This window comes from Zootoca vivipara, chromosome 1 (genome assembly GCF_963506605.1).
Source record: "Zootoca vivipara chromosome 1, rZooViv1.1, whole genome shotgun sequence".
NCBI lineage: Eukaryota > Metazoa > Chordata > Lepidosauria > Squamata > Lacertidae > Zootoca > Zootoca vivipara.
In genome coordinates this window covers 96,040,424-96,064,058 of record NC_083276.1, presented here as the reverse complement: position 1 = coordinate 96,064,058, position 23,635 = coordinate 96,040,424, and the positions used below count along the sequence as shown (strand labels likewise).

Below are 23,635 nucleotides of genomic sequence, written 5' to 3'. Positions count from 1 at the left end.
AATGAGGAATCACTCCACCTAGCACTGTAGTCTGATGGTCCGGAATTTAACTCTTCTTGCACAGCAGTAATTAACATTGATACCGTAAATGAGAGGGCTAGTCTGTGAAAGACCTTGGCAAGCAAAGCACATTGCTGTGGTTTGCTAAATGCTACTCATGCTGCCTTAATGGAATTATTGCTTTCTAAAACATGAGTGCTTTTCCTCGTCAGAGGACCACAATAATCTTCCAGAGCAAAGGAGTTCCTCCTCCCCTTCTTTTTTCTGTGTGGTGTGAACCATTAAATATAAACAGAGTATCATGTTTAGAACTACTACTACTACTACTGTGTTAAGCCACATGAATTTTGTGTTTTGTCATTCCATCACACTGGATATTCAAGCCATATACTTCATTATTTGAGGTTTCTTTGAGGGTTACAGATTGGCTTGTTGCATTGGGGGAGTCTCCCACAGGAGCTGGGATGGTTCATGTGGAGAGGAGGGAAGGATTAGAGGGAAGGGGGAAGACTATTCCAGTCAAAATGAATAAGGTCCACTCCTTATCTGACTTTTATTAGATGAATACAATTCAAAACAGCACCTAAGCCCCACTACTTTATGCCTTGACAAGTCATGAACTTCACATTGGCCTGGACAGAGTGCTACCTCCTAACCTGCTGCACAATGACTAACCATTACCGGTATTCTTGAAGATGGTTGAGAAACTGCTGCTGGTACAGTTGGGTGCAGGTGTCTGATTGTTGAATGGGGCAGCAAAATAAAACCATATATTACTCATGTTATTCTTATTATTCTTGTTCTTTTTTTAAAATTTAAATTTATATACTGCCCTTGATCAGAGGATCACAGGGCAGTTTTCAATATAAAAACACCAAAATGCATAACATGGTAACAAACAAAAACTAATTATATGCAATTGATATTCAAAATATGTAGATTTAATGTATAATACTATAAAAGAATTGAGCCCTATGTGGTATATTTCTGCAGCATAATGCATGTTTTACTACTGATATGTTTTTTTATACAGCTACTAGCTGGCCCGGCCATGCGCTGCTGTAGCTTATCCCTGTGATTCCCCCCACCCTGTCCCGACCCATGACGTATCACACCCCCTCTTCCCCCAACCCCTGGCTCATCCCTGTGACTGGTCCCACTGTGTTCTGACCTATCCCGCCCCCCTACCCCCAACCCCCACCCAGGTGAGAGTACCTCCATTTGGCCTGGTCTGTAAAGGCTTCGGCCTAGTATGTAAACGAGAGCTGAGGTGCTGTTGAGAGGGAAGGTTTTATAGGTGCAGTACCAGTGTAGCCGCCGCTAGAGTGCACTGGTTTGCAACCTGGTTATTTTCCCAGCATGCATTTTCATCTGAGTGGTGTGTTTTGAAACACGGGGTTTGGGTTTTTTTATCTGGCACAGGTGGGACATCTGTCTTTGAAAATGGTACAGGGTTGCTCTCATATTCGCATGTGGCATTGTGTTAAAATCAAGTGGTTTTGGTGTTAAAATTGTGTTAAAATCAAGTGGTTTTGGTGAAAAGTGGATACTAATGGACATGGCCAGTTTACATTTATGTATATAGATAGATAGGCATTGCAATGCCAATAGTTCAGGGCACACTGAAGGGAAATATTCTCATTTATGCCAGTGCAGTTGGCAGTAGGAGCAGCAAAAGAAAGAGAAATGAAGAAATGTAAAAAAAAAAACAACTGTCCTGCAAACAACAGTGGTGCCTGGTTGCGTTTCAGAAGATGTATGATAACCTGCTATCTATAGTTTGAGCTTTTCTGGTCCAGTAAAAGGGCTCTTAACTTTTGTGATTGCAGAGCATGAGAAAGTATGAGCAGCAATTGCTGTTGATCTTAATGCAGATTCACTTTGAAGAGTTAGATTACACTGCTGTGGACCTATGTGTGTACATATTAACATTTTAAAGTGTCTCATCTCTGCTTCCTCAAGCAAAACGTGGAATGGTATAATTCCATCTCAAGTGGGTCTCAATTCAGTAACGTAAAGGGAGAAGAGAGTTCACTTTTGTACAGAATCCACTTGTTGGTCTCTGATTTAGACTCCGTTAATGGTATATAAACAATCAGCCATAAACCTGTGATACTAGTCTGCATGTAAGCTAGCATATATGATTGAGGAGATGTTGAGATGAGCAACATCCCATTTCCCAATCCTGCCTTACCTTAACTCTTTGGGTCAAATGTTCCAAGTTACCTCAGCTTGAGTGGTGATACCTAATAGAGAGTGCTGCCATAACCAAACATGGTTGATCCCAAACCAACACTCGTGAACTCTCATGAAAACTTATGGGGAGCCTTCCTTGCCTTTCCCAAAGCTGATATAACAGCAGAACACTCTTACATAATAGTTTAAGAGGCAGCAAACGACATGTATTGCTTTATTGGTTGTTTCATGTTTGGTGAGACTAAAAAACCCACTGGAAAACCCACTAGGAAAGTGCATGTAAGTCAGGTCTTGTTAAGAATCAATTCTATAAGAAGAGGGACAGGCAGTAAGAAGAAAGGGTGGTGCGAATCTATGGCCCCATCCTTACTACACATTTGGAGCAGTATCATACCATTTTAAACAGCCATGGCTTCCCACAAAGAAGTGGGAAGTGTAATTTGTTAAGGGTGCTGAGAGTTGTTAGGATCTGTGTAGATCTGTGAGGGGAATAGGGGTCTCCTAACTCTCAACCCCCATAGGAAGCCACAGTTCCCAGGATTCCTTGTGGGAACCCATGACTACTTCAAATGAATAGTGCAGATGGAACCTACCATGTCTAGCTTGTCAAAAAGAATACTGACAAAAACGTTACTAGAAGAAATGTGAGAAAATTCTGCATCTTTTCCAGTCCTTTACAATCCTATGGCAAAAATAATGTGTGGCCCTGTCTCTTTAGTGAGGTCAAGCGGCACAGGGTCTTTACCTCAACAGAAGATTCCCTGGATCATTTCCTGTACTATTTAATTCAACATGATGTGATTTTTCTCTCTCCAGTGGATTCAGTGTCTCAGTAAGGCAATAAGACACAAACAAATCATACCTTGCGAAAATGCTTTGTGATTATTTGGCAAGGCATCTGCAGTATATGAGGGACTGCTATTAATAATAAAAGTATGTTGCTGAAAATAGAGCTGCAAGCTATAAGGGGAGGGGAAACCCAAAGGAATTACTGGGCCTTATTGCACCATATTTGGCTCTTCCAGCAAAGTAGTAGAATGTGCCAAATATGAATAATTTTTAAACAAAGGAATCTATGCATGGATTCTGGATTCCAAAGGGGGAAACTAAGAAAATTGAAGTTGGCAATGAATGCACATTTGTGCAACTAATGGATTCTTTTCTTGTTTCTGGCCTCTTGGTTCCTAAAGCTTCTGAGAGGCATTAGAGGGATGTTTTCAGCAGGCTCCTTTAGTGACTGGCCTCCTTTAGCATTAGGCTTATTAACAGGCCTCCACCTCTGAGATATTTCAGGGCATACCGGTATATGGGTTTTCAGTAGCTTTCTTGCAGCTGTCGGGCAGGGGGCTCCCAAATGATCATCTTCTAAAGGAAATGTGGGGGAACTGTATGATACTCCAAATGTGTCACTGGGCATTTGGTACCACACAGTACCATCTTAGGGATAGGAAGCAGCAGGCATTCATTTCTGATAAGTGGCCACTTACTCTTTCTTGCCATGGGATGAAAGAGAACAGGTGAGCACTCTGCCTTACAATTCTGATAGCCAATATCTATGGCTTTAAAGGAACTATTTATTTTCATAGTGGACTTTGGTCTACCAAGGTAAATAAATGAAGCTCACTTTTGGAATGCATTTTATCAGGTTTCCGGGGCTACTTTCTTCCTATTTAGCAGTAGAGATAGATTTGCATATGGCAGTGGATGAGCCTGGACAAAGCTTTGTGTTTGCATGTTCCCATCTTCTCTTCAAGCATGACTGGATGGAGTTTAGTTTAACTTTTTTTTTGTTTTAAAAAATCACAGTTTAACATTATGTCCAGACTAGATACTGTATCTTGGGTTTAAAACAAACCCTGGTATGTTTCAGAACAAGCAGACTTCAAAAGCCCAGGGTTATGAAACTGGTTTGTTAAACTAACCGTTGCTTGATTTAAATCAGGGTCCCTAATTTGAATGGAATGCTAAACCATGATTGTGTGAAAGTGAACCAAAATGAATTTAGGAGTACATGAGTCTGATGCTTATTCGCTCAGGGTTGTTAATGGCTCAGCCACAAAGGGCTAAACCACTGTTTAGCATTGTGTGCAAACATGGCCAGAGAATCAAAGCCTGGAGATTGTGAAACTAGTCTCTCTAACACTTGGAGACTATGTAGATTTAAATGGTATTTAAAGAATAATCCTGAAATGAGTTAGGTGAGTATAAATGACTAACTAAATCTCACATAAAGGGGCCTGTACTGGAACTAGGCTCTTGTTTGTGAATTTACAGTCAAAAGATTCTTCTTTTTTCCAGTTGCAAACATTTGGAAGCAGTATAATCTTCTATCTCTGCACTACCCCCTTATTTAGATTAAAATCTTTAAAGAGCATTTGATATGGTGACCTTTGGTTTACAAAATAGAGACTTTAGCAAGGAATGCTGATTGCACATTGGCTGCTGCTCTTTGGACCAGACTAAGGCTATCAAGATAAAAATGTTAGGACACAAAATCCTACAGAAATCTTAGGAGCAGGCAGAGCAAAAAAACTCTGACTATTTTTTTCTTAAGGGAATGGAAGGAAAACAATATATTCTGAAACAATCACACTGTGGCAAACATCCCACCACATATAACTTCTAGGCTTGCTATTTTCATATTTCTTTTTACATCAATTTTCATCATAGCTTACTTTGAGAATGACCAGTGTTTCTATTTATTAACAGGTAGGCAGCCGTGTTGGTCTGCCATAGTCGAAACAAAATAATAATAATAAAATCCTTCCAGTAGCACCTTAGAGGCCAACTAAGTTTGTCATTGGTATGAGCTTTCGTGTGCATGCACACTTCTTCAGATACACTGAAACATAAATTATACACAATAAAGCTATTTTTAGCCATCTCACCCCTTGCTTTTTCCTGTAAGACCAATTGCAGTCATTAACAGTCATAAACAGGTTTACCACACCTATCAGCCAATCACCCATTCCCACCATCCTTCAGAGTAATACCCCTCCAAACCCTCTCACTATATATAAGGGTCTGGTGACTCCTGTTTCAGTGTATCTGAAGAAGTGTGCATGCACACGAAAGCTCATACCAATGACAAACTTAGTTGGTCTCTAAGGTGCTACTGGAAGGAATTTTTTTATTTTCTTTCTATTTATTAATTCTTGCTGTGTGCTCCTAAACTATTCAAAGAAACTGAAATCATGCATGCGCTAAGCACCTTGAAAGAGATTATAATAGTAGAAGCAGAATGTGTTTAAATTCAAAATTAATTTTTTTAAAAAAGTCAAATGGGATGGGAAAAGAACGCAAATAAGTGTATTTCGTTATTCTAGGAAGGAAGACTGAATTAACACAAATAAACAACTTTGTAAGATAAATGGACTGGTTCCTTTAGAACTTTCCCTACATATTGACCCTTGAGATTATGGCTCCTGTCCCATGATTAGAAACATGTTGTGCATTTTGTTTTTAATCTCTGAAGAGCCAGGATCACAACCCAAGCCCTGCTTGTGACATTGCATTGCTTGTGCGGGTAGCCTACTTGCATAGGTGGTGTAATTTACAGATAATTCAATATCTAAACTAGACTTTGCCAACCTGGTGCCCTCCAGATGTTTTGGACCACTACTCCCTGGTGCCCTTTGGATGCTTTGGACTACAGCCCCAACAAGCCGCCTCCAACCATCATTGTTACCTGGAGAGCTTCATGTTGGCAAAGGTTAATCTAAATTTGCTATTGAGCTATTCTCTCTCTTTCACCAGCAAACACGGTGGTATGGCTGATTCACTCTCATGTGACAAAATCACACTGGAGATGTGCTGCCTGATGGGACAGCAGTGAGCCACGCAGCTGTGGGCGAAAAGGTATGCTTCAGGTGCCAACTGCAAACAATTAAATCCCCTCCCCACAACCACCATAGAGCAAAATGCCACTACCGTTTTAGATCTCATCCAATGCACTCTGTTTTGGGTTGTGTCATGGTTGTGTGTCCAATATGTCCTCCTGGTAACAAGTAGGTGCACAGCTGAAAAAAGACCTCTCTTGAGTAGTCACCGCCCACCTTATCTCTGAAGGACCTTAGTAGAATCTCAACATCAGGCAGCAGGTACATATGGAAGTAGGCACTCTGAGGTAAAGGCATCAGAAAATAGCCAAGCTGTTTGACCAGATTGCTATGGGAAGTCTATGTATCTTAAGGCTAGGTAGAGATTTTACAGTTATAACAAGCATCTTGAACTGGATTTGGAAATGAACTGGTAGCCACTTGGAGAACTGGTGAGATGTTCCCAGCAGACTGCGTTGGTTAGAATCCTAGTAGCCTCTTTTTTAATCAGCTGCAGTTTCCGAATTGTATTCAAGGTAAGCACTATGCAGTACACATTATAGTCTAAATGGAAAGGTCCAGAGCATGAATCACCATAGTGTAGCTGTACAAAATTACACTAATTATTTCTAAATTATTATTATTATTATTATTATTATTATTATTATTATTATTATTATTATTATAGTAATTGATTTTATATTTGCATATATACATATAAATTAGAATATGGAAATTTTATTCAAATCAGTATCCTACTCTCACCTCTTTTTTGATGATGCATTTTCTCTTTTTTGGTGATATGTAAGTGGTCATGCTTGAATTTCTGTCACATTCTAATTTCACTCATCTTCTCAGAAGTCCTTGGTGTCCTTCAGTTTAGGTGCAGATGGGGGAAGGAGGTCACAAATTTCAACACGGAAAGCTTTCCCTTTCCCAAAAGAAACAGCAATTCCATAGTGTTCCAGAAATATTTGTTAGAATAATACAAAATGTGAGAGTTAAAAGCATTCCAGTACAGTAATAATGATATTAAAGAATTGGCTACTAGTCTCATGATTCATGAACAATAATCAAAAGAAAAGTTTGTTTCAGCAACAAAAACTTGCTAGAAAGAAAGAAACTGGAATTCTATGAACAAAATAAATTCTGTTCTTCTCAGATAACACGAAAACTGATGTCACTTCTAATTCTCTTAAGGGAAAAATGGCTACAGTTAGAAGTACATCAATGCAGCCATTTATTACCCAGACCAGTCTATAAAAAGACATTGTGTACAAGTTTTCACTTTCCATGCCAGAAATGCATTCCTGGAACATAACTGCAGTCTTTTTTATTTAGTAATTTAGATAATAGTTTCTTCATGAACTTTCATAACATTTATTTACTACCCTAAAGGATTCAGTCGAATGATTGTGGAATCCTTTAGCATCTAGCATTTTCATTATATTATATAGGTTCATGAACCTTATGTGGAAAATAATCTTAGTAGGCAGATTTACATGAATTTACAAGCTTTACGTAGAAGAACAGAGGAGAGAAGTATGTAGGATTATATCAAGGGGAAATGTGCTGGCTGGAACAATTGTGGGAACATGAGGAAGGGGAGGCAAAGGATGCTAACAATTATGAAATCCAATGGTGATCATCCACCAGCGGAATGGACTTTCCTCTGGTGGTTTGGGGTTATGATTATGCTTCGAGAGCAGATTTGGGGCAGAGGGTTCCAGGGGGAGGAAAGGAATGGAAAAGAGCAGAAGTTCACTTGCATGATACTAGATGTTGCCTGTTGAGTTATTGGGTCAAGTAGGTTAAAGCTATGGTTTTCCCAGTAGTGATGTATGGAAGTGAGAGCTGGACCATAAAGAAGGCTGATCGCCGAAGAATTGATGCTTTTGAATTTTGGTGCTGGAGGAGACTCTTGAGAGTCCCATGGGCTGCAAAAAGATCAAACCTATCCATTCTTAAGGAAATCAGCCCTGAGTGCTCACTGGAAGGACAGATCCTGAAGCTGAGGCTCCAACTTTGGCCACCTCATGAGAAGAGAAGATTCCTTGGGAAAGACCCTGATGTTGGGAAAGATTGAGGGCACTAGGAGAAGGGGACGACAGAGAACGAGATGGTTGGACAGTGTTCTCGAAGCTACCTTGTAGGAATCATTCCCACAAGGTCTGTCAAATCAGAACAGGGAAACTCTTTGCTGAGATTCATGTCAGAAAATGGGGTTATTTGTATGTTGTTGTTGTTGTTTAGTCGTTTAGTCGTGTCCGACTCTTCGTGACCCCATGGACCATAGAACGCCAGGCACTCCTGTCTTCCACTGCCTCCCGCAGTTTGGTCAAACTCATGTTCGTAGCTTCGAGAACACTGTCCAACCATCTCGTCCTCTGTCGTCCCCTTCTCCTAGTGCCCTCCATCTTTCCCAACATCAAGGTCTTTTCCAAGGATTCTTCTCTTCTCATGAGGTGGCCAAAGTATTGGAGCCTCAGCTTCACGATCTGTCCGATTTGTATACTGTTTTAAAAACATATGTGCTGCAGAGAAGCTGACTGTGCCATGTTATTACAGTGAAAAAGATGTCTCGCAAATATATTCAGCATACTTCAGTATCACCATAAATAAGAAACAAAATTTTGTGGTGACCATCAAGCGATTAAAAGAAAATAAAAGAATGGATTTGAGTACTGTAGTTAACATTAGGTTCAATCGGATAGTTGCAAAGAAGCATATTGCAGGAAGTTCTGATTTTCTCTCCCCAAATTAATGCTTGCTGGCTATGAGTAATATTATCAATAATTCATCACCCAAGTTCATTTCACCATGATCTGTTGATGCACACCACCAGAGCACATGGCAGTAATATGAGCATTTAGGTGATTTACAGATCTACAAAATAGCAAATAATCAGAAATTTCTTCAAGTGACAGCCTGCAAGGGCTTTTGAACATCTGAAATGAGGATGTGCAACGAGATCAGTATATTATAAATCACGTTAGTCTTTTTTAGTACTCTCTGGTGGTCCCAGGGTAGAAGTGCATGCACTTAGACCAGCTACTTCCAACACTGTTTCCAGTGCCTAAGTGACAGGTTTGTTTTATATAATGGTGCTCTTTCTATATCCTTATTAACTCTTTAGTCCCTCAAGGCATTTTACATTCACTGGTGTGCATCATGGAAACAGGCACTATGTGTCTGCAAATATTTATTTATTATGTATTTCATTGTCTGTTAAGCCTGATTGTTGTGGTCTTGAATATGAATCATTTAATAAAGCAAACCCTGCAATGGCAACCCATTCTATTGCTTTGTAATAGAGATGCATCTTCATTTCTTTACATGCTGCACTTCCTACATATAGCAGCCTCCCCAACTCCGTCCTGTCTGTGCACTCTAGGCGGCTCCGTAGAGTCCCTAATTACATGGAGAGGGGTTACGTGCATGTGATTGTTGCTATGAGGTGGGCAAAACCTCTAGACAGGCCCAATTTGTCTGCAGGGAAATTCCTCCCTGGCCCTGAATACGGCAACCAGTTAATTCCACAGCAAGGTTGTGCTAGAGCACTGCCTGCTTACCTTCAGGCAGGGCCAAAAGATATAGGGTGGGTGGGATGTCCGTTGCCGACTAACACTGCCCACTCACAGCACTGCTGGAATATTGTGCTATGGGGTGGATCTGAGTGAAGACTAGCTCCCCTAAGTCTCCAAAACCACACCTACTGGAATGGCCACAATTAGCCAATTTGAAGTGCAGTTTTTGCCAGGACAGCTCCAAAGACCCTGTGACTGGCCAAGGCTGTTAGTGACACCATCGGTCACTCAGGTTAGGACTTCTGCCCCCCTGGTTCCCCAATGAATTTATATAGAGTGTTTGTATTGCTACTGCTGTGGTTTTAGGCTTTTTTAAAGTTTAAGTGTTATTGTACTGAATGTGCAGCTACTCTGTAAATTTATGTGGGTATGCTGCGATAGAAAAGTAATATGATAAATACTGTACTAAACATAATAATTTAAATGGAGGCGAGAGCATCCTGTAGAGGTGATTTCACTTGGTACTTGTTTAGAAGTTTTTTTTTTAAGTGTCATGCAGAGCAATGCTATACAGTGGTATCTTGGGTTACAGACGCTTCAGGTTACAGACGCTTCAGGTTACAGACGCCGCTAACCCAGAAATAGTACCTCGGGTTAAGAACTTTGCTTCAGGATGAGAACAGAAATTGTGTGGCGGTGGCACGGCAGTGGCAGCGGGAGGCCCCATTAACTAAAGTGGTACCTCAGGTTAAGAACAGTTTCAGGTTAAGAATGGACCTCCAGAACGAATTAAGTTCTTAACCCGAGGTACCACTGTACATGGTTACTTGGAGCTATCTCCCACTCAATTCAATGGGGCTTTTTATCTAATAAGTATGCTTAGCACGGTGCTGGCTATTCCTTGAGAATGGTACTCCGTGTACTGTATTATGTAGGCATTTCTTCATATAGTTGTACAAAAAGGGGGTAACTCAGATAATAATTTTGTTTATGGTTTTGCCTTGGAGGGGGGGAAACAGGGTCCTTGTGCATTCTGCAATGTGTCATGACTAAAATGTTTGTCTGCCTTTTGCTAGAGGTGGAGAGCTTTTTTGTCTGAGACACAGCTGCATGATATGGATTAGCCCTAAACAAGACCCAACTTGTATTTGTGGTCTCTGGTCTTGCTTAAGAACACTTTTGCAAATATTTCACATAGGAGGCCTTATTTTACCAGGGCATGGATTCCTTGGTCAAGATTGATGTAGCCTAATCATTATATCTTCCACACACACAAAAGGACTTATGCAGTGTCTTGAAACCTGATAAGGAACTTGTGGTAAAAGCCAGGAATGTTGCGTCCACAGGTGGGTATTCTATAAGAAGAATCTCAAATTGCCATCAATGAATTTACATATGCAATGGTGAACACATTGTTCAATTTGATCAGAAACTTTTTTATGTTCTTGACATGTGTGGAGAACGTGCCTTGTGCTTTCATAGTATGCTTTTCCTTAAGTAAACTTTTTTAATCAGCTGGCTAGGCAAGAGGACTTTCTGAGGACATTTAGGGACCTGCATGTGGTCTGTAACTGAACTAGTAAGCTACAGAAAAAGCTGGTTGATTTATAGACTGAATTCTCTAAAGCAGCAACTGTGTGGATTCAAAATTCAAGACTACAAATCAAACAGACTTATTTCTTGACAGTACAAGACAATTGAGAGACCTTAGATTAAGTATGCCCCAGAGTGTGTATAATAACATATGAGCCTTTCTGGATCAGGCCAATGGCCTATCTAGTCCAACATCCTGTTCTCACAGTGGCTGACCAGATGTCTGTGGGAAGCCTGAAAGATAGACAGGAGCATTATTATTATTATTATTATTATTATTATTATTATTATTATTATTATTATTAACAACCACCCTGAGCTCCCGTTGCTCGGTCCCAGCTCCTGCCAACCTAGCAGCTTGAAAGCACGTCAAATTGCAAGTAGATAAATACAGCGGGAAGGTAAATGGTGTTTCCGTGTGCTGCTCTGGTTCGCCAGGAGTGGCTTTGTCATGCTGGCCACATGACCTGGAAGCTGTACGTCGGCTCCCTCAGCCAATAATGCGAGATGAGCGCCGCAACCCCAGAGTTGGTCACGACTGGACCTAATGGTCAGGGGTCCCTTTACCTTTACCCTTAGGTCTCGGGGCGGTTCACAGAATAAAATCAAAATATAAAACCACAAAATACATAATAAAAACAACAACAACAACAACAACAACAACAACAACAGCAGCAGCAGCAGCAACCCAATAACCCCCACCCCCACCCCAAACTCCACATTTTAAAAGGGCATAGGATGTTAATCAAATCAAACAAAGGCCTGGTTAAAAAGGAACATTTTTGCATGGTGCCTAAAGGTGTATAATAAAGGTGAACTTCCCTGGGGAGAGCATTCCACAGATGGGGAGCCACTGCAGAGAAGGCCCATTCTCGTGTTGCCACCCTCCAGACCTCTGGAGGAGGAGGCACACAAAGGGCCTCAGAAGATGATCTCAGGGTCTGGGTAGACCCATATGGAAAGAGGCAGTTCGTGAGGTATTGTGACCCTGATACATTTAAGGCTTTATAGGTCAAAACCAGCACTTTGAATTGGGCCCGGAAACTAATTGGTAGCCAGTGCAGGTGGACCAGGATCAGTGTAATATGCTCATACTGTTTTGCTTTGGTGAACAACCTGGCCGCTGAATTCTGCACTAGCTGAAGTTTCTGAACTGTCTTCAGAGGCAGCCTTATGTATAACACATTGCAGTAATCTAACCTTGAGGTTACCAGAGCATAGACAACAGTAGATAGGCTATCCCTTGTTCAGATAGGGGCGTAGCTAGGCCACCAGCCGAAACTGATGGAAGGCACTCCAGGCCACCTAAGCCTTGAGTGACAGCAAAGGATCCAGGAGTACCCCCAAGCTACAAACCTCCTCCTTCAGAGGAAGTGTAACCCCATCAAGAGCAGGCGATCTCCCACCCATCTGTCTAGGGAACCACCCACTAACAGTGCCTCAGTCTTATCTTATTGGAATTGAGTTTCAGTTTGTTGGCTCTCATCCAGTCCATTAATGAGGCAAGAAACTGGTCCGGCACTTCCACTGCCTGACCTGCTGATGCAAAGGAGAAATAGAGCTGTGTGTCATCAGCATACTGCTGACAACATACTCTGAATCTCTGGATAACCCCACCCAGCGGTTTGTAGATGAACCCCACATTGAAGGTTTCATGGGGCTGAAAAGCACTCCCCAAGCAACACACTTTGGGAACAAGCATCTAAGTAGGACTGGAACCACTGCAAAGTGGTGCCACCCACCTCTAGTTCAGACAGTCGCTCCAGAAAGATACCATGGCCGATGATATTGAAAGCCATTGAGAGGTTGAGGAGAATTAACAGGGACATGTTTCCCTTGTCTCTCTCTCTCAACAGAGATCATCATACAGGGAGACCAAAGCAGTTTCTGTGCCAAAACTAGGCATAACAACATTCTCCCCACTTGCAGTTCCCAGCATAATTCCTCTGACAGTGGAGGTAAAACACAGCCTTCATGGTTGGTAGCCACTGGTGAGCAATACAAGGTATGTTATTTCAGTGCCTTTGTCTTGAGTAAATCTCCAAGGGCAGAGGTTGCTTTCTACAGTAACATATACTAAAATTGTATAGGAACATATAGTAAATCAGAAGTGACAATGTCACTGTGCTCAGAGTTTATTTACTCCCACAAATGTCAGTCATGGAATGAAAATGATGACTGTCGGGGGCAATGACATAATAATGGTATCTAACGGTAAGGCAGAGTTAAACAAATCATGACTTACTGGGAATGAGCAAGCATGCTGGTGCATGCTGCTCACATCATGCCTGTCTCCTCCATTTGCTGTGCTGGGAGGAAACAAACCAAAGTTTTTGGGAGGAAACTATTCTTAGTGCTTTTGTGTGAACCAGTCCTCGTTAATTCTTTCTCGCCAAACAAGCCATGAGGATAAGCCAAGAACAGACCATGTTTCAGGATGCATGCTGGTGCCAAGTCCCTTTTCAGAAAGTCTTCCAGTAGGTCTTTGAGGTCCCAGAACAACACCACTATGAGAAATTCTTTTGCTGGTGTATCTCTGGGTCTCATCACTACTTAACAGCTGTGTGCGAATTTGATAGGGTATTTTAAGAGTGTTAAGGAGACCTAATCTACCTTGGGATATTAAATCTTCAGCATTACTCTCTCTCTTTCTCTCTCTCTCTCTCTCTCTCTCTCTCTCTCTCTCTCTCTCTCTCTCTCTCTCTCTCTCTCTCTCTCTCTCTCTCTCTTCACCATAGCCAGAGTTCCCTTCACTTCCTTTTCAAACATCCACTTACTGTGCAAAATCACTTGCCAGCTGCTTATACCCCTTGACAGTTGGGTGTGTGAAAGTACATTTGTCAGAGCATCGTATATTCAAAGGTTGGCTCATCTGATAATAGTTCATATTATTAGATATGTCAGCTTCTATTGTGTACCCACAGCTATTTTTTAGGCCTATGTAAAATGTATTTCCACCACAACCACCTCCCCCCGATCCAAGTAAGTGCTGTTGTCTTTTTAAGTTTATCCTTTTTGACAGATAAAACCTGAACAAGGATGTCTACACCTAAAATAAGGTTGTTATTGCCTCAAGGGAAATATTGGGTGCATGAGAACGTTTTTGCTAATTGTAGAATAGAGAGGCCCTTTATTTTGGCAGGGAAAAGTAGCAGGCTGCTTATGGCACATGCATATACTTGCAATGCAATTACATTTAGGGTTTGATCTAGCATCGCTAGTGTATGGTATCTATATTTTCCCCTTAATATATTTCTTTGGTGTTCTGTGTAATACGTGCTAGATGGAAGGAATTAGCTTAATACAAACAGTTCTTACCGGTAGTAACAAGATACAGCATTAGAGTCATCCAACATTTGAAATGAATCCAAAAATTGCTTTTTGTATAATTACCGTGTCAAGAACTTTAGATGATTTATAATGGCAATCTTTCACCTAAACATAGTTAAAATATTATCCCACCCAGCAAAAAACAACAACAACAACAACTGTTTCTTCCTCTGTAGTAAATTTCTGCTTATGGCTAGTATGGCAGCAGCCTAATGAGTATCAACTAAATGTGTACTTTCAAATTACCTTGATGATGTAAATTGGGTTTTGAACCCAATTTCAAATTGAAAACGGATGGCTACCTATATTTTACCACAATTACGCGACGTAACAATGATGTGTTTTTGCATAATGACATGTTTTTGCACATGGAAGCCCCAACAATCAACTGTTTGTCAGCACTTGCAAAGTGCTATGTATGGGGCTTTGCAAGTGCCACCAATTAGCTGGTTGGTGGTGCCTGTGACTCTGCCTTTCAGCCCATCTACCCCTTTACCTGACCTACAGGTAAGACAGGTAGTCCTGGCTTGGCCCAAACAGCCTCACAGCTCAAATGGGGATGCCTAAATGGGCCTTGGGAACATTCTAAGACAGAGATGCCTATGGTCCTCTAGATGTTGTTGGACTACAGCTGGCATCACCGCTCGCCCCCCCCCCCAATTGACCATGTTGACAGACGCTGAAAGGAGTCTAACAATGTCTGAAAGGCCACAGGTTCTCCATCCCTGTTCTAAGTGATAAGGGCTTTAGACTAAATTTAGAAAGCTCCCCCAACCCCCAAATTAGGAAGTTCTTCAAAATGCATCATTTTAAAAACAGCTTCATATGAGAAGCTGTTTTTAAAATGATGCATTTTGAAGAACTTCCTAATTTGGGGGTTGGGGGAGCTTTCTATATATGTTATTCCACCTTGAGAATGCAAAAGTATGTAGGCATCATTCACCCAAAGGGTAAGTCAAATTCATGCTAATGCACAAATTTTTATATTAGGCTACCCAGAATAGAGGCACCTGCTTAATGCATGAGTGACTCACATCCTCCATATTTTGCTTAGTTGGTGTTACATTTTAAAGAGACAGTTATATTCATATTAGGTCATTAAATGAACTAATTACCATCACATTTTCTGGCTGCTGTACTTTTATTTTGAAACCCTTTGAGTGGCAGTCTGGTTTTATCTCTTTAAAGCAGAAAAAAGTATTTGGGCATTTATATATCCTCAGGTTCCATAACAGACGTGACAAAGTTTATTTGTTTGTATAGCTAGATACCATTTATATATATATATAAATCCATATCTCTTGGCAACTAGATTCATGAGATATACCCCCAGGATACAAATAAAAGCCTTAGCTTTCTTGTGTCTAGCTGCAGCTAATTCACTTCTAGTACAAAAATATCCTGGAAATTAATAATTCATATCATAGGTACTCTGAAATTATATCATTGTGAAGCAGTCTCTCCACTGGCTGTCCCTACCATTATTGCTGCATGTATCATGGTCCAAGAGATAATGAAAAGACTACATAATGGTTAGAATCTTCATAACATTAGCTTTTGAGCCAGTGCTCAAATTAGTAGCACTTGCCAATATGCTATTTCTCACTCTGTTTTGCCCTAGGTCTCTTTGGCCGTGACTGGAGATGGCATTCACTCTTTTTTCAGTTACGAAAAAACTATAATCCTTTCTGTGGAGAGATCATAACTTTAGGGTGCAGGTTTTGACTCCATATCCAGTCAGATCTTATATAAGAAAATCTTCATTTGGCTATATACAGTAAGAGTTTTTATTTCCAAACAACAACTTTTTCATACTTCCAGCATAATGAGAAGCAAGTCTCCCAAATAAGAATCATGTAAACAGCTCTCTCTTTTTTAAATCTCTAACTGCAGCCATATGGGAAATCGCATTTAAAATTTCAGGAAGTTTCTGAACCAATTTGTAAAATGGCATGGAAAAGATAGGGCTGCTTCTTAGAGAAAGAAAAGGCCAGTCAAAAGGTCTGCAGTGTACATTCAAGAGCAGACCACAGTGGTTTCTAAGGGACCTCCTTGGATTGTGGATCCAATAATTTTAGGGTTTTCCCTGGTCACATACAAGAAATTGGATGCAACATTTCCAGTGCACTCACTGGAATGCTAGCTAAACCATGTTTTGGATGTAAGTGGAGTTGCCTTGTAATAGAGAAGGCCACATGCATTTCTCTTTCAGGAGTGGTTTAGAAGATAAACCATGCTGAAGTCCATAGCCTGATTTGCTTTATTTAAGAAGAATTTCCTCCCTAAATGAGAATTGTCTGCTTTTATGTTGGTATTTGTTGTTTTGGTTTTTTGCCTTCCTAGCTAATAAATGGATTTGACAACTTGCTTAATAGACATCTGGATTGTTTGTTTAGCCTATTTTTTGAATCATTAAAGAAATTTCAGCATGAGGAAACTTGTTGACTCTTGTTTGCTGCGAGGTAATTTATTTATTCTTCTTGTGCCCTGTTTTGTCACTGAGGCTAAAGCTACAGCAGCAGGAGCTTTACAATAGTCATATGTGTACGATTCAGTTTTGGGCAAGAAGGTTGGTCTAGATTTATAGGGTACCTAATACTGGGCAAGGAACTGTTTTAATATATGATCTTCTATGTGAAATGAGTACATTATCTTCAGATATAATGAGTCTTCCACTGCAGAAGATGAGACACAAGAGGATGAGCAAACCAATACTCCCAAATTATGTTTTCTGAGAGTTGATGAAATTGACCTGAGGCTTGCAGAGTAAGTACACAGCATTTCAAAATTGAGCTTAGCCAGAGGGATTACACACAGAAATGAGGAAATGGAAGCAGGTCTCCTTGTCTCTTAATGATAGCTTTCAGAGGAGACTACAAGCAGGGAGTGTACATCAGAAGAATGTGTCAGTGAATAACAGATATTGGCAAATGATCAAATATATTATATTAGAGTGATCACAGGAAGATGAAGACTCCAACCAGTGCAGCATTCTGTTTCAAAGTATGCACAGCTAGATCCAAAAATACAGTATGAAGGCTACAGCCCTCCAATTCTCCCCACCCCCCACCAGCAGCTGGTGTTTATATAGGTACAGTGGTACCTCGGTTTATGAACACAATTGGTTCCGGAAGTCTGTTCATAAACTGAAGCGTTCATAAACTGAAGCGAACTTTCCCATTGAAAGTAATGGAAAGTGGATTAATCCGTTCCAGACGGGTCTGCGGAGTACTCAACCTGAAGCGTACTCAACCCGAAGCATGTGTGTAATTGGCATAGCTGCCAAGTTTTCCCTTTTCTCGCGAGGAAGCCTATTCAGCATAAGGGAAAATCCCTTTAAAAAAGGGATAACTTGGCAGCTATGGTAATTGGTTCCGGAAGTTCGTACTTAACCTGAAGCATACTTAACCTGAAGCGAACTTTCCCATTGAAAGTAATGGAAAGTGGATTAATCCATTCCAGACAGGTCCACAGAGTACTTAAACTGAAAATACTCAAACCGAGGCGTACTTAAACCGAGGTATGACTGTACATTGTTCTTTGATTGGAATATATTGATATATTACTAGGTTTGAATAATGGAAGGAAAAGCCTCTAATATTATTGCAGCAGAACGGTTTAAGACAGACAGGGTTGATATCATCCTTTTCTCCTCTTTGCTCCCCGCCCCACCTACCCTTTCAGGTCATATGTGATTGTTCCATATATTGTTAACAATATTATCATGCACTATACCCACATCCACCCCCCACACCAAGCTCTTAAAATACACTGCTTTATGCAAGTTAACATGAATAGATGTAAGGGTTTGCCTTTAAACTCTGGCGAGCAATCCACACCTACAGCCAGCTGCAACATTTTTGCCCTCTGTTTCAGGAATCTGAAAAGGTACCCCTGTCGTGCATCAACTCTCCTCACATATCACACACACACCCTCACTTTAAATATATATCTTAGGCAAGCTTAGGTGGTAAACTGACCCTTTTAAGCTTACCTAATATGTAGGGGGAAAAGAATAGCTTGAACAGCTGAGAGCGAGAGTCCTGCTAATTTAGAAAAAAAATATTGTGACTAATATAACAAAGACTTTGCTGCTTGTTTTGAATTGAAGGTTTCTTTTGATGCTTCTAATCTCACTGAAGTCTTTATCACATAGTTTGAAACTGTACCTCTGAGCTCAGATTTTCAAGAAAAGTTGCAAAGGCATTTGGTAGATAAGTAGTACTCTGTGCTATGAATTTTATTTATATCAGTCTACAAAGGGTTTCTCCTTTGTAAAGTTCAGGGGGAAATGTTCACAGCCTGCAGAAGAGAAAACAATCTGGACAAAAGAACGTAAAAAGATGCATCTTCTTTTCTCTACCCATGGGCAAAAAAGAAATCTTGTGCCTTTGCAAAAATGTAATATAAGATGTTGTCTCTTATTCTATGCTACCTTTAAGCCACTGCACCAATTATCTACTTAACATAGACCCAGGTGTGCTTTCCCTATGCGATGAAGGCTTCTGAGCTGGAAGTTGTAGAACAGCAATTTAACATATGCTTAGATCAGGCATAGGCAAACTCGGCCCTCCAGATGTTTTGGGGCTACAACTCCCATCATCCCTAGCTAACAGGACCAGTGGTCAGGGATGATGGGAGTTGTAGTCCCAAAACATCTGGAGGGCCAAGTTTGCCTATGGCTGCCTTAGATACTACTACAGTACAGTGGTACCTTGGGTTACACGCTTCAGGTTACAGACGCTTCAGGTTACAGACTCCGCCAACCCAGAAATGGTATCTCAGGTTAAGAACTTTGCTTCAGGATGAGAACAGAAATCGCACAGTGGCAGCACGGCGGCAGCGGAAGGCCCCATTAACTAAAGTGGTACCTCAGGTTAAGAACAGTTTCAGGTGAAGAACGGACCTCCAGAACGAATTAAGTTCTTAACCCGAGGTACCACTGTACTGACTAGGTCTTTATGTGGTAGCAATAATGAAGCTAAGAGTTTTAATTAAGGATAGTTTTAGAATCCGCTTTAATCAGATCCTTCCTAAATATTACAGGTCCAAATTCCAGCATGATTTCTAGAACTGGGCGTGCACACATTGGACGTGTGGCTGCGCTGCACACGTGCATGCCCATGCAAAGAGGAGCCCATCTGGCCAATGCATGCCTTGGCAGGCAGATCCTGCCCCCCCCCCGACGCTGACCAGGTGGCCATTCAGCGAGGAGGATGGGGATATGGGGGCGAGGCCAGGCTGGGCTCTGGGGCCCAGAGACCACCAGGGGCAGACGGGGCAGGATGGGATCCTTTTATGGAGACTCTTGGCTCATGACCCCTAAAAATTGTGCTCCTGGGGCTACGCCACCCCTCTCCCCCAAACATTATGCCCCTGGTTGTTCCAACACATTATTAGACTCCATTGATCTCTGAATTTCCCTGAAGGACCAGAATGGTCTGAAACACATTGGATCAACAAGACTTTTTCTTCTCTGCCACATTTTTGTTTGTTTCCAGTTATGTTTTGAAGTGTTCCCATTTTTGTTGGGTCTACTATAGGCTTTGATACCCTGAATAAGTGCTTATTAAGACCAATGGGTCTTAGGATAAAATTGCTGACAGTAAAGTAGAGAAGAAATAGAGTCAAATCATAAATAGGGTGACTGATTTGGATTTTGCTTTTAAACTTTTTTTTTTTTTAAGATGTCAAAGGAATCCCGAGACTTGGAAAATAAGAGAACTCTTTCTTCTTCCAAAAGGAAGAAGAGGGCAGAGGTAGAAAATGTCCACCATCTCTATTTCCTTGGTTAAATCTAGGCAAATTACTGCCCCTTTCCTTATTGTTTACTGATGTGATGCACATTGCCAGATCTCTCAGCCTGCTGCATATCACCTTATCTGTTCTGTATATGCAGAAGGGTACCAGAGATAAAACTGTCAGAATAAAATAAATTCCTCATTTTCTATAAGCTGTTCCGATTGTTGTTCTGATTGTTCTCTTTCGATAGCAGAAGTGATGTAAAGTTTATTTGTGATGGACAAAGATACTGAGATAATTTCTTTTGGGAAAAGAACACTTCCTTTTTTTTCTTTTTTTTTGCATCTGTCACAAGTGATATAATTGGTGGCTTGGATCTCGGGTTGCCTTTGACACATTCCTTTGTCAATTAGGAGCCTCCCCAACTGAGAGGAACTCTGATGCTGAGCTGGTCCTAATTCCATCTCTGCCTCAATAGAGACACCAGTGCTGGGACTAACAAGCATCATGGACCCAATTTACTCAACCGAGTGCCTGTTTGTTTGCCCAGTGTTGAGAATCTAGCTGATTGCCATGCATATAGCTGTGCTGGCTCTGCCTTTCAAAGCAAGCACCAGGTGGCATGTTCAGGTTGGATGAAGGTTTTAGTTCATGCTTAGATCTTCATTTCGGCTCTCATATACCTGCTGATTTCTGAAGCCTGTAACTTGCCTTATGCACCAATCTTTGGAAGAACTAGAGTTCTTCATCCAATGGGGAGGGCCAGGATTTATTTATAGAAGGATTTCTGCAATACCACATCATGAGATACTAAGGTGGTATACGCTGTTAAAACATAAAACATAATCTTTTTTAAAATTAAGAATACAGATAATAATTAAGATGACTGGCCAATCAAAATTTTAAAAGCTGCAAAGGCCTTTTGGAACAAAAAAGTATTCAAGTGATACCTGAAAGTCAAAAGCAAGCATGTCTGGTGAATCTCTGCTGGAAGAGTGCTCCACTATATGGGTCTGGCGATACTACGTAAATGCTCAAATTCTAGTTAAGGTCAGTTGGGCCTCTGTAACACAGGGAACAACTAAACGGCACTCCTCTGGATGAAATGGAATGATGTGTGGGCAGTCTAACATAAATCCACCACTAATGCAATATTATTACAGCAACAGTGACGTCCCAGAATATACTCACAGACAGACACACACAAAACACCAGTTTAGCCAGAAAAGACTCAGGGATATCATTTCCTGGTGAGAATCATGGAGGTTGTAGTTTTGTCTTCCTCCTTAATTGAATTGGGAAGCAGACACTCCCCCAGCAACTAAAAATACTGTACCATAATATTTGACAGGAGATGTTTCTTGATATACTCAGACCATCATTTCTAGCAAAGGTTTCTCCTGGGTTTAGAAAGCTGTGTCCACCATCAATTTTGTCTCTTCCATTTGCAAATATAGGTACTGCTTTTTTATTTCCTTGAGAAGTTGGTGGAGGGGTAGGGGAGGCAATTTAGCAATAGGATTTTCTAGTTTATTGAAAGCCCTATACCCTTAAAAGGTTTGAAACCTAATCATCTACAGTATAGGCTACTGGGTTTCTAGAAAGATGACAACATTAACTTCCTTTTCACATGCATTACTGGTTTGTCCTGTTTGTTCTATTAGTAGTACTGAAAAAAATATTTACCAGACTTCTCAAGGTTATGTTCTCATATGAGACAATAGGAATGTCTGTTCCTACTATTTGCTATGTTTAGACTTAATGTAATTTGGTTTTGCCACCACTTGTTGTTGATGGTGATATATGGAGGAAGGTATGGTTGGTAGAAGCACCCCAGAGAAGTAAATGCTTACGTATTCATATGCATAGCTGGAAGCCTAAGCATTTGTGCTTTTATTTTGATTTGTGGACTAAAGGCTTAAACTCTGGGACAGCCTGGCTATATCGTTGTCTTCCCTCACTGTCCTATCTATCCCACGTCAGCCCTTTCTTTTCTCAGTTCTGTTGTTAACCCTTGCCAATTTCTTGCTTCCTTTCTGCTTATACTTATGTTCACAACACAAGCCAGTATTGCATGAATCTTCAGGTCATTAGGGTCTTAGAAAGTGGCAGTTTTGCCAGGTGACCAACCTTGAACCTTTACTCCAGAGCCTGACTCTCCTAAGTGTGTGGGCCAGCCTGGGTGGTCATTGGAACAGTATAGGATGAACATGCCTAAGGATGCTCCTTCCTGTCCAGCACCCCAGCAGCAGCACTACCATTGTTCTGGAGGGTTGGGGAATCAGTAAAAGTTGCTCTCCTTCTGCTGTCAATCAACAGGCTCCCTCTGCTGGATCAAAATTCTCATCAGATTAAAAGAAGACTTTCTATCCAGAGAAGGCAAACTCTGGCTGTAGTCAGATGTTGCACAATCTCTCAAGTAACTAACCTTGTTAAATTCACTGCTGTAAAATATTTACCAATGCTAATGTGCAAAATGCTTTAAATATTCCTAAATTATGTTTGATTACTTAAAGCAATTCACTAAAATTTGGTGCCAGAATGTGCCATTACATAAACCTAAGAGAGGATTCACATAAATAACTTTAAATAGTGGTTAATTTTTCTAAATATCTGTGAGGTAGAGATTGGTATTGTAAATTAGTCAACACAAATTTTAATATAGGGCAAAAATACATGAGTCAGGCTTTAAAATTCAGTTCAACCTTACCTGTGTTTTAGACTATGGTTGAAGGTAAAATATGTCTATGTCTTTGCTGCAGTCCTGGAAGATGGAATTTCTTATTACTTCTAATACAAATGATTCCCAGATGATTCTAGTAAAAGTTATACAAGAACAGACCTACTCTTGAAAGATGAGAGAAAGACCATCTGAGACATGCAGTATTTTTGAACATATGATTCCACAAGAAATATATCCCTGTAGGAGCAGAAAGTTAGTGATTTGTTTTGGGCTGAATGTGGCATATTCATTCGTCATACATTCTTGAATTGGAGCAATACTGAAAATTTAGGAACAAATGTGTAGTTGTGTGCTTTAAATGTGTTCTTTATGGTTTCATGAGTGTAAGTATTATGTGAAAATATGCATCTGGCATCTTTTGTTTTGGAGGAGTAAGCACTTTTCTTAACTTATGAAAGCAAGTGATTCTTTAAAAAAAATGTATATATCCTGTATTTACTAGGCTTTTGCATTTTATCCAATGAGATGCATCATGAACCTAACTAACAGACTTCAGACTCACTAAAAAAAAAAATTGCCGCAGAAAGTCCTATTTAACCCCTTTATGTAATTGGGGTTCTAGTTGGTTCTAAACATATGTGAAAGTATTTCCATAACATGGACTACTTCCTTGGGGTTAATTTCTTTGTGATGCTTCATCCCCTTCTCCCCAAATACTTAATGTATTATTTCTAATTCAGAATTGG

At 40.6% G+C, this 23,635-nt stretch overlaps 1 protein-coding gene across 6 annotated transcripts in view; it reads left to right on the top strand.

The window, feature by feature from the left end:
* Positions 1-23,635, top strand: part of NCKAP5 (NCK associated protein 5) — a 556,514-nt gene that overhangs the window by 26,746 nt on the left and 506,133 nt on the right. For 2 of the 6 annotated variants that reach the window (XM_035130247.2, XM_060279289.1), the window contains exon 2: positions 5,953-6,054. The exons of the other annotated variants lie outside the window; for them this stretch is intronic. The gene's annotated coding sequence lies outside the window, so the exon portion shown is untranslated. The remainder of the gene's footprint in view (positions 1-5,952; positions 6,055-23,635) is intronic. 6 annotated transcript variants of the gene reach the window in all.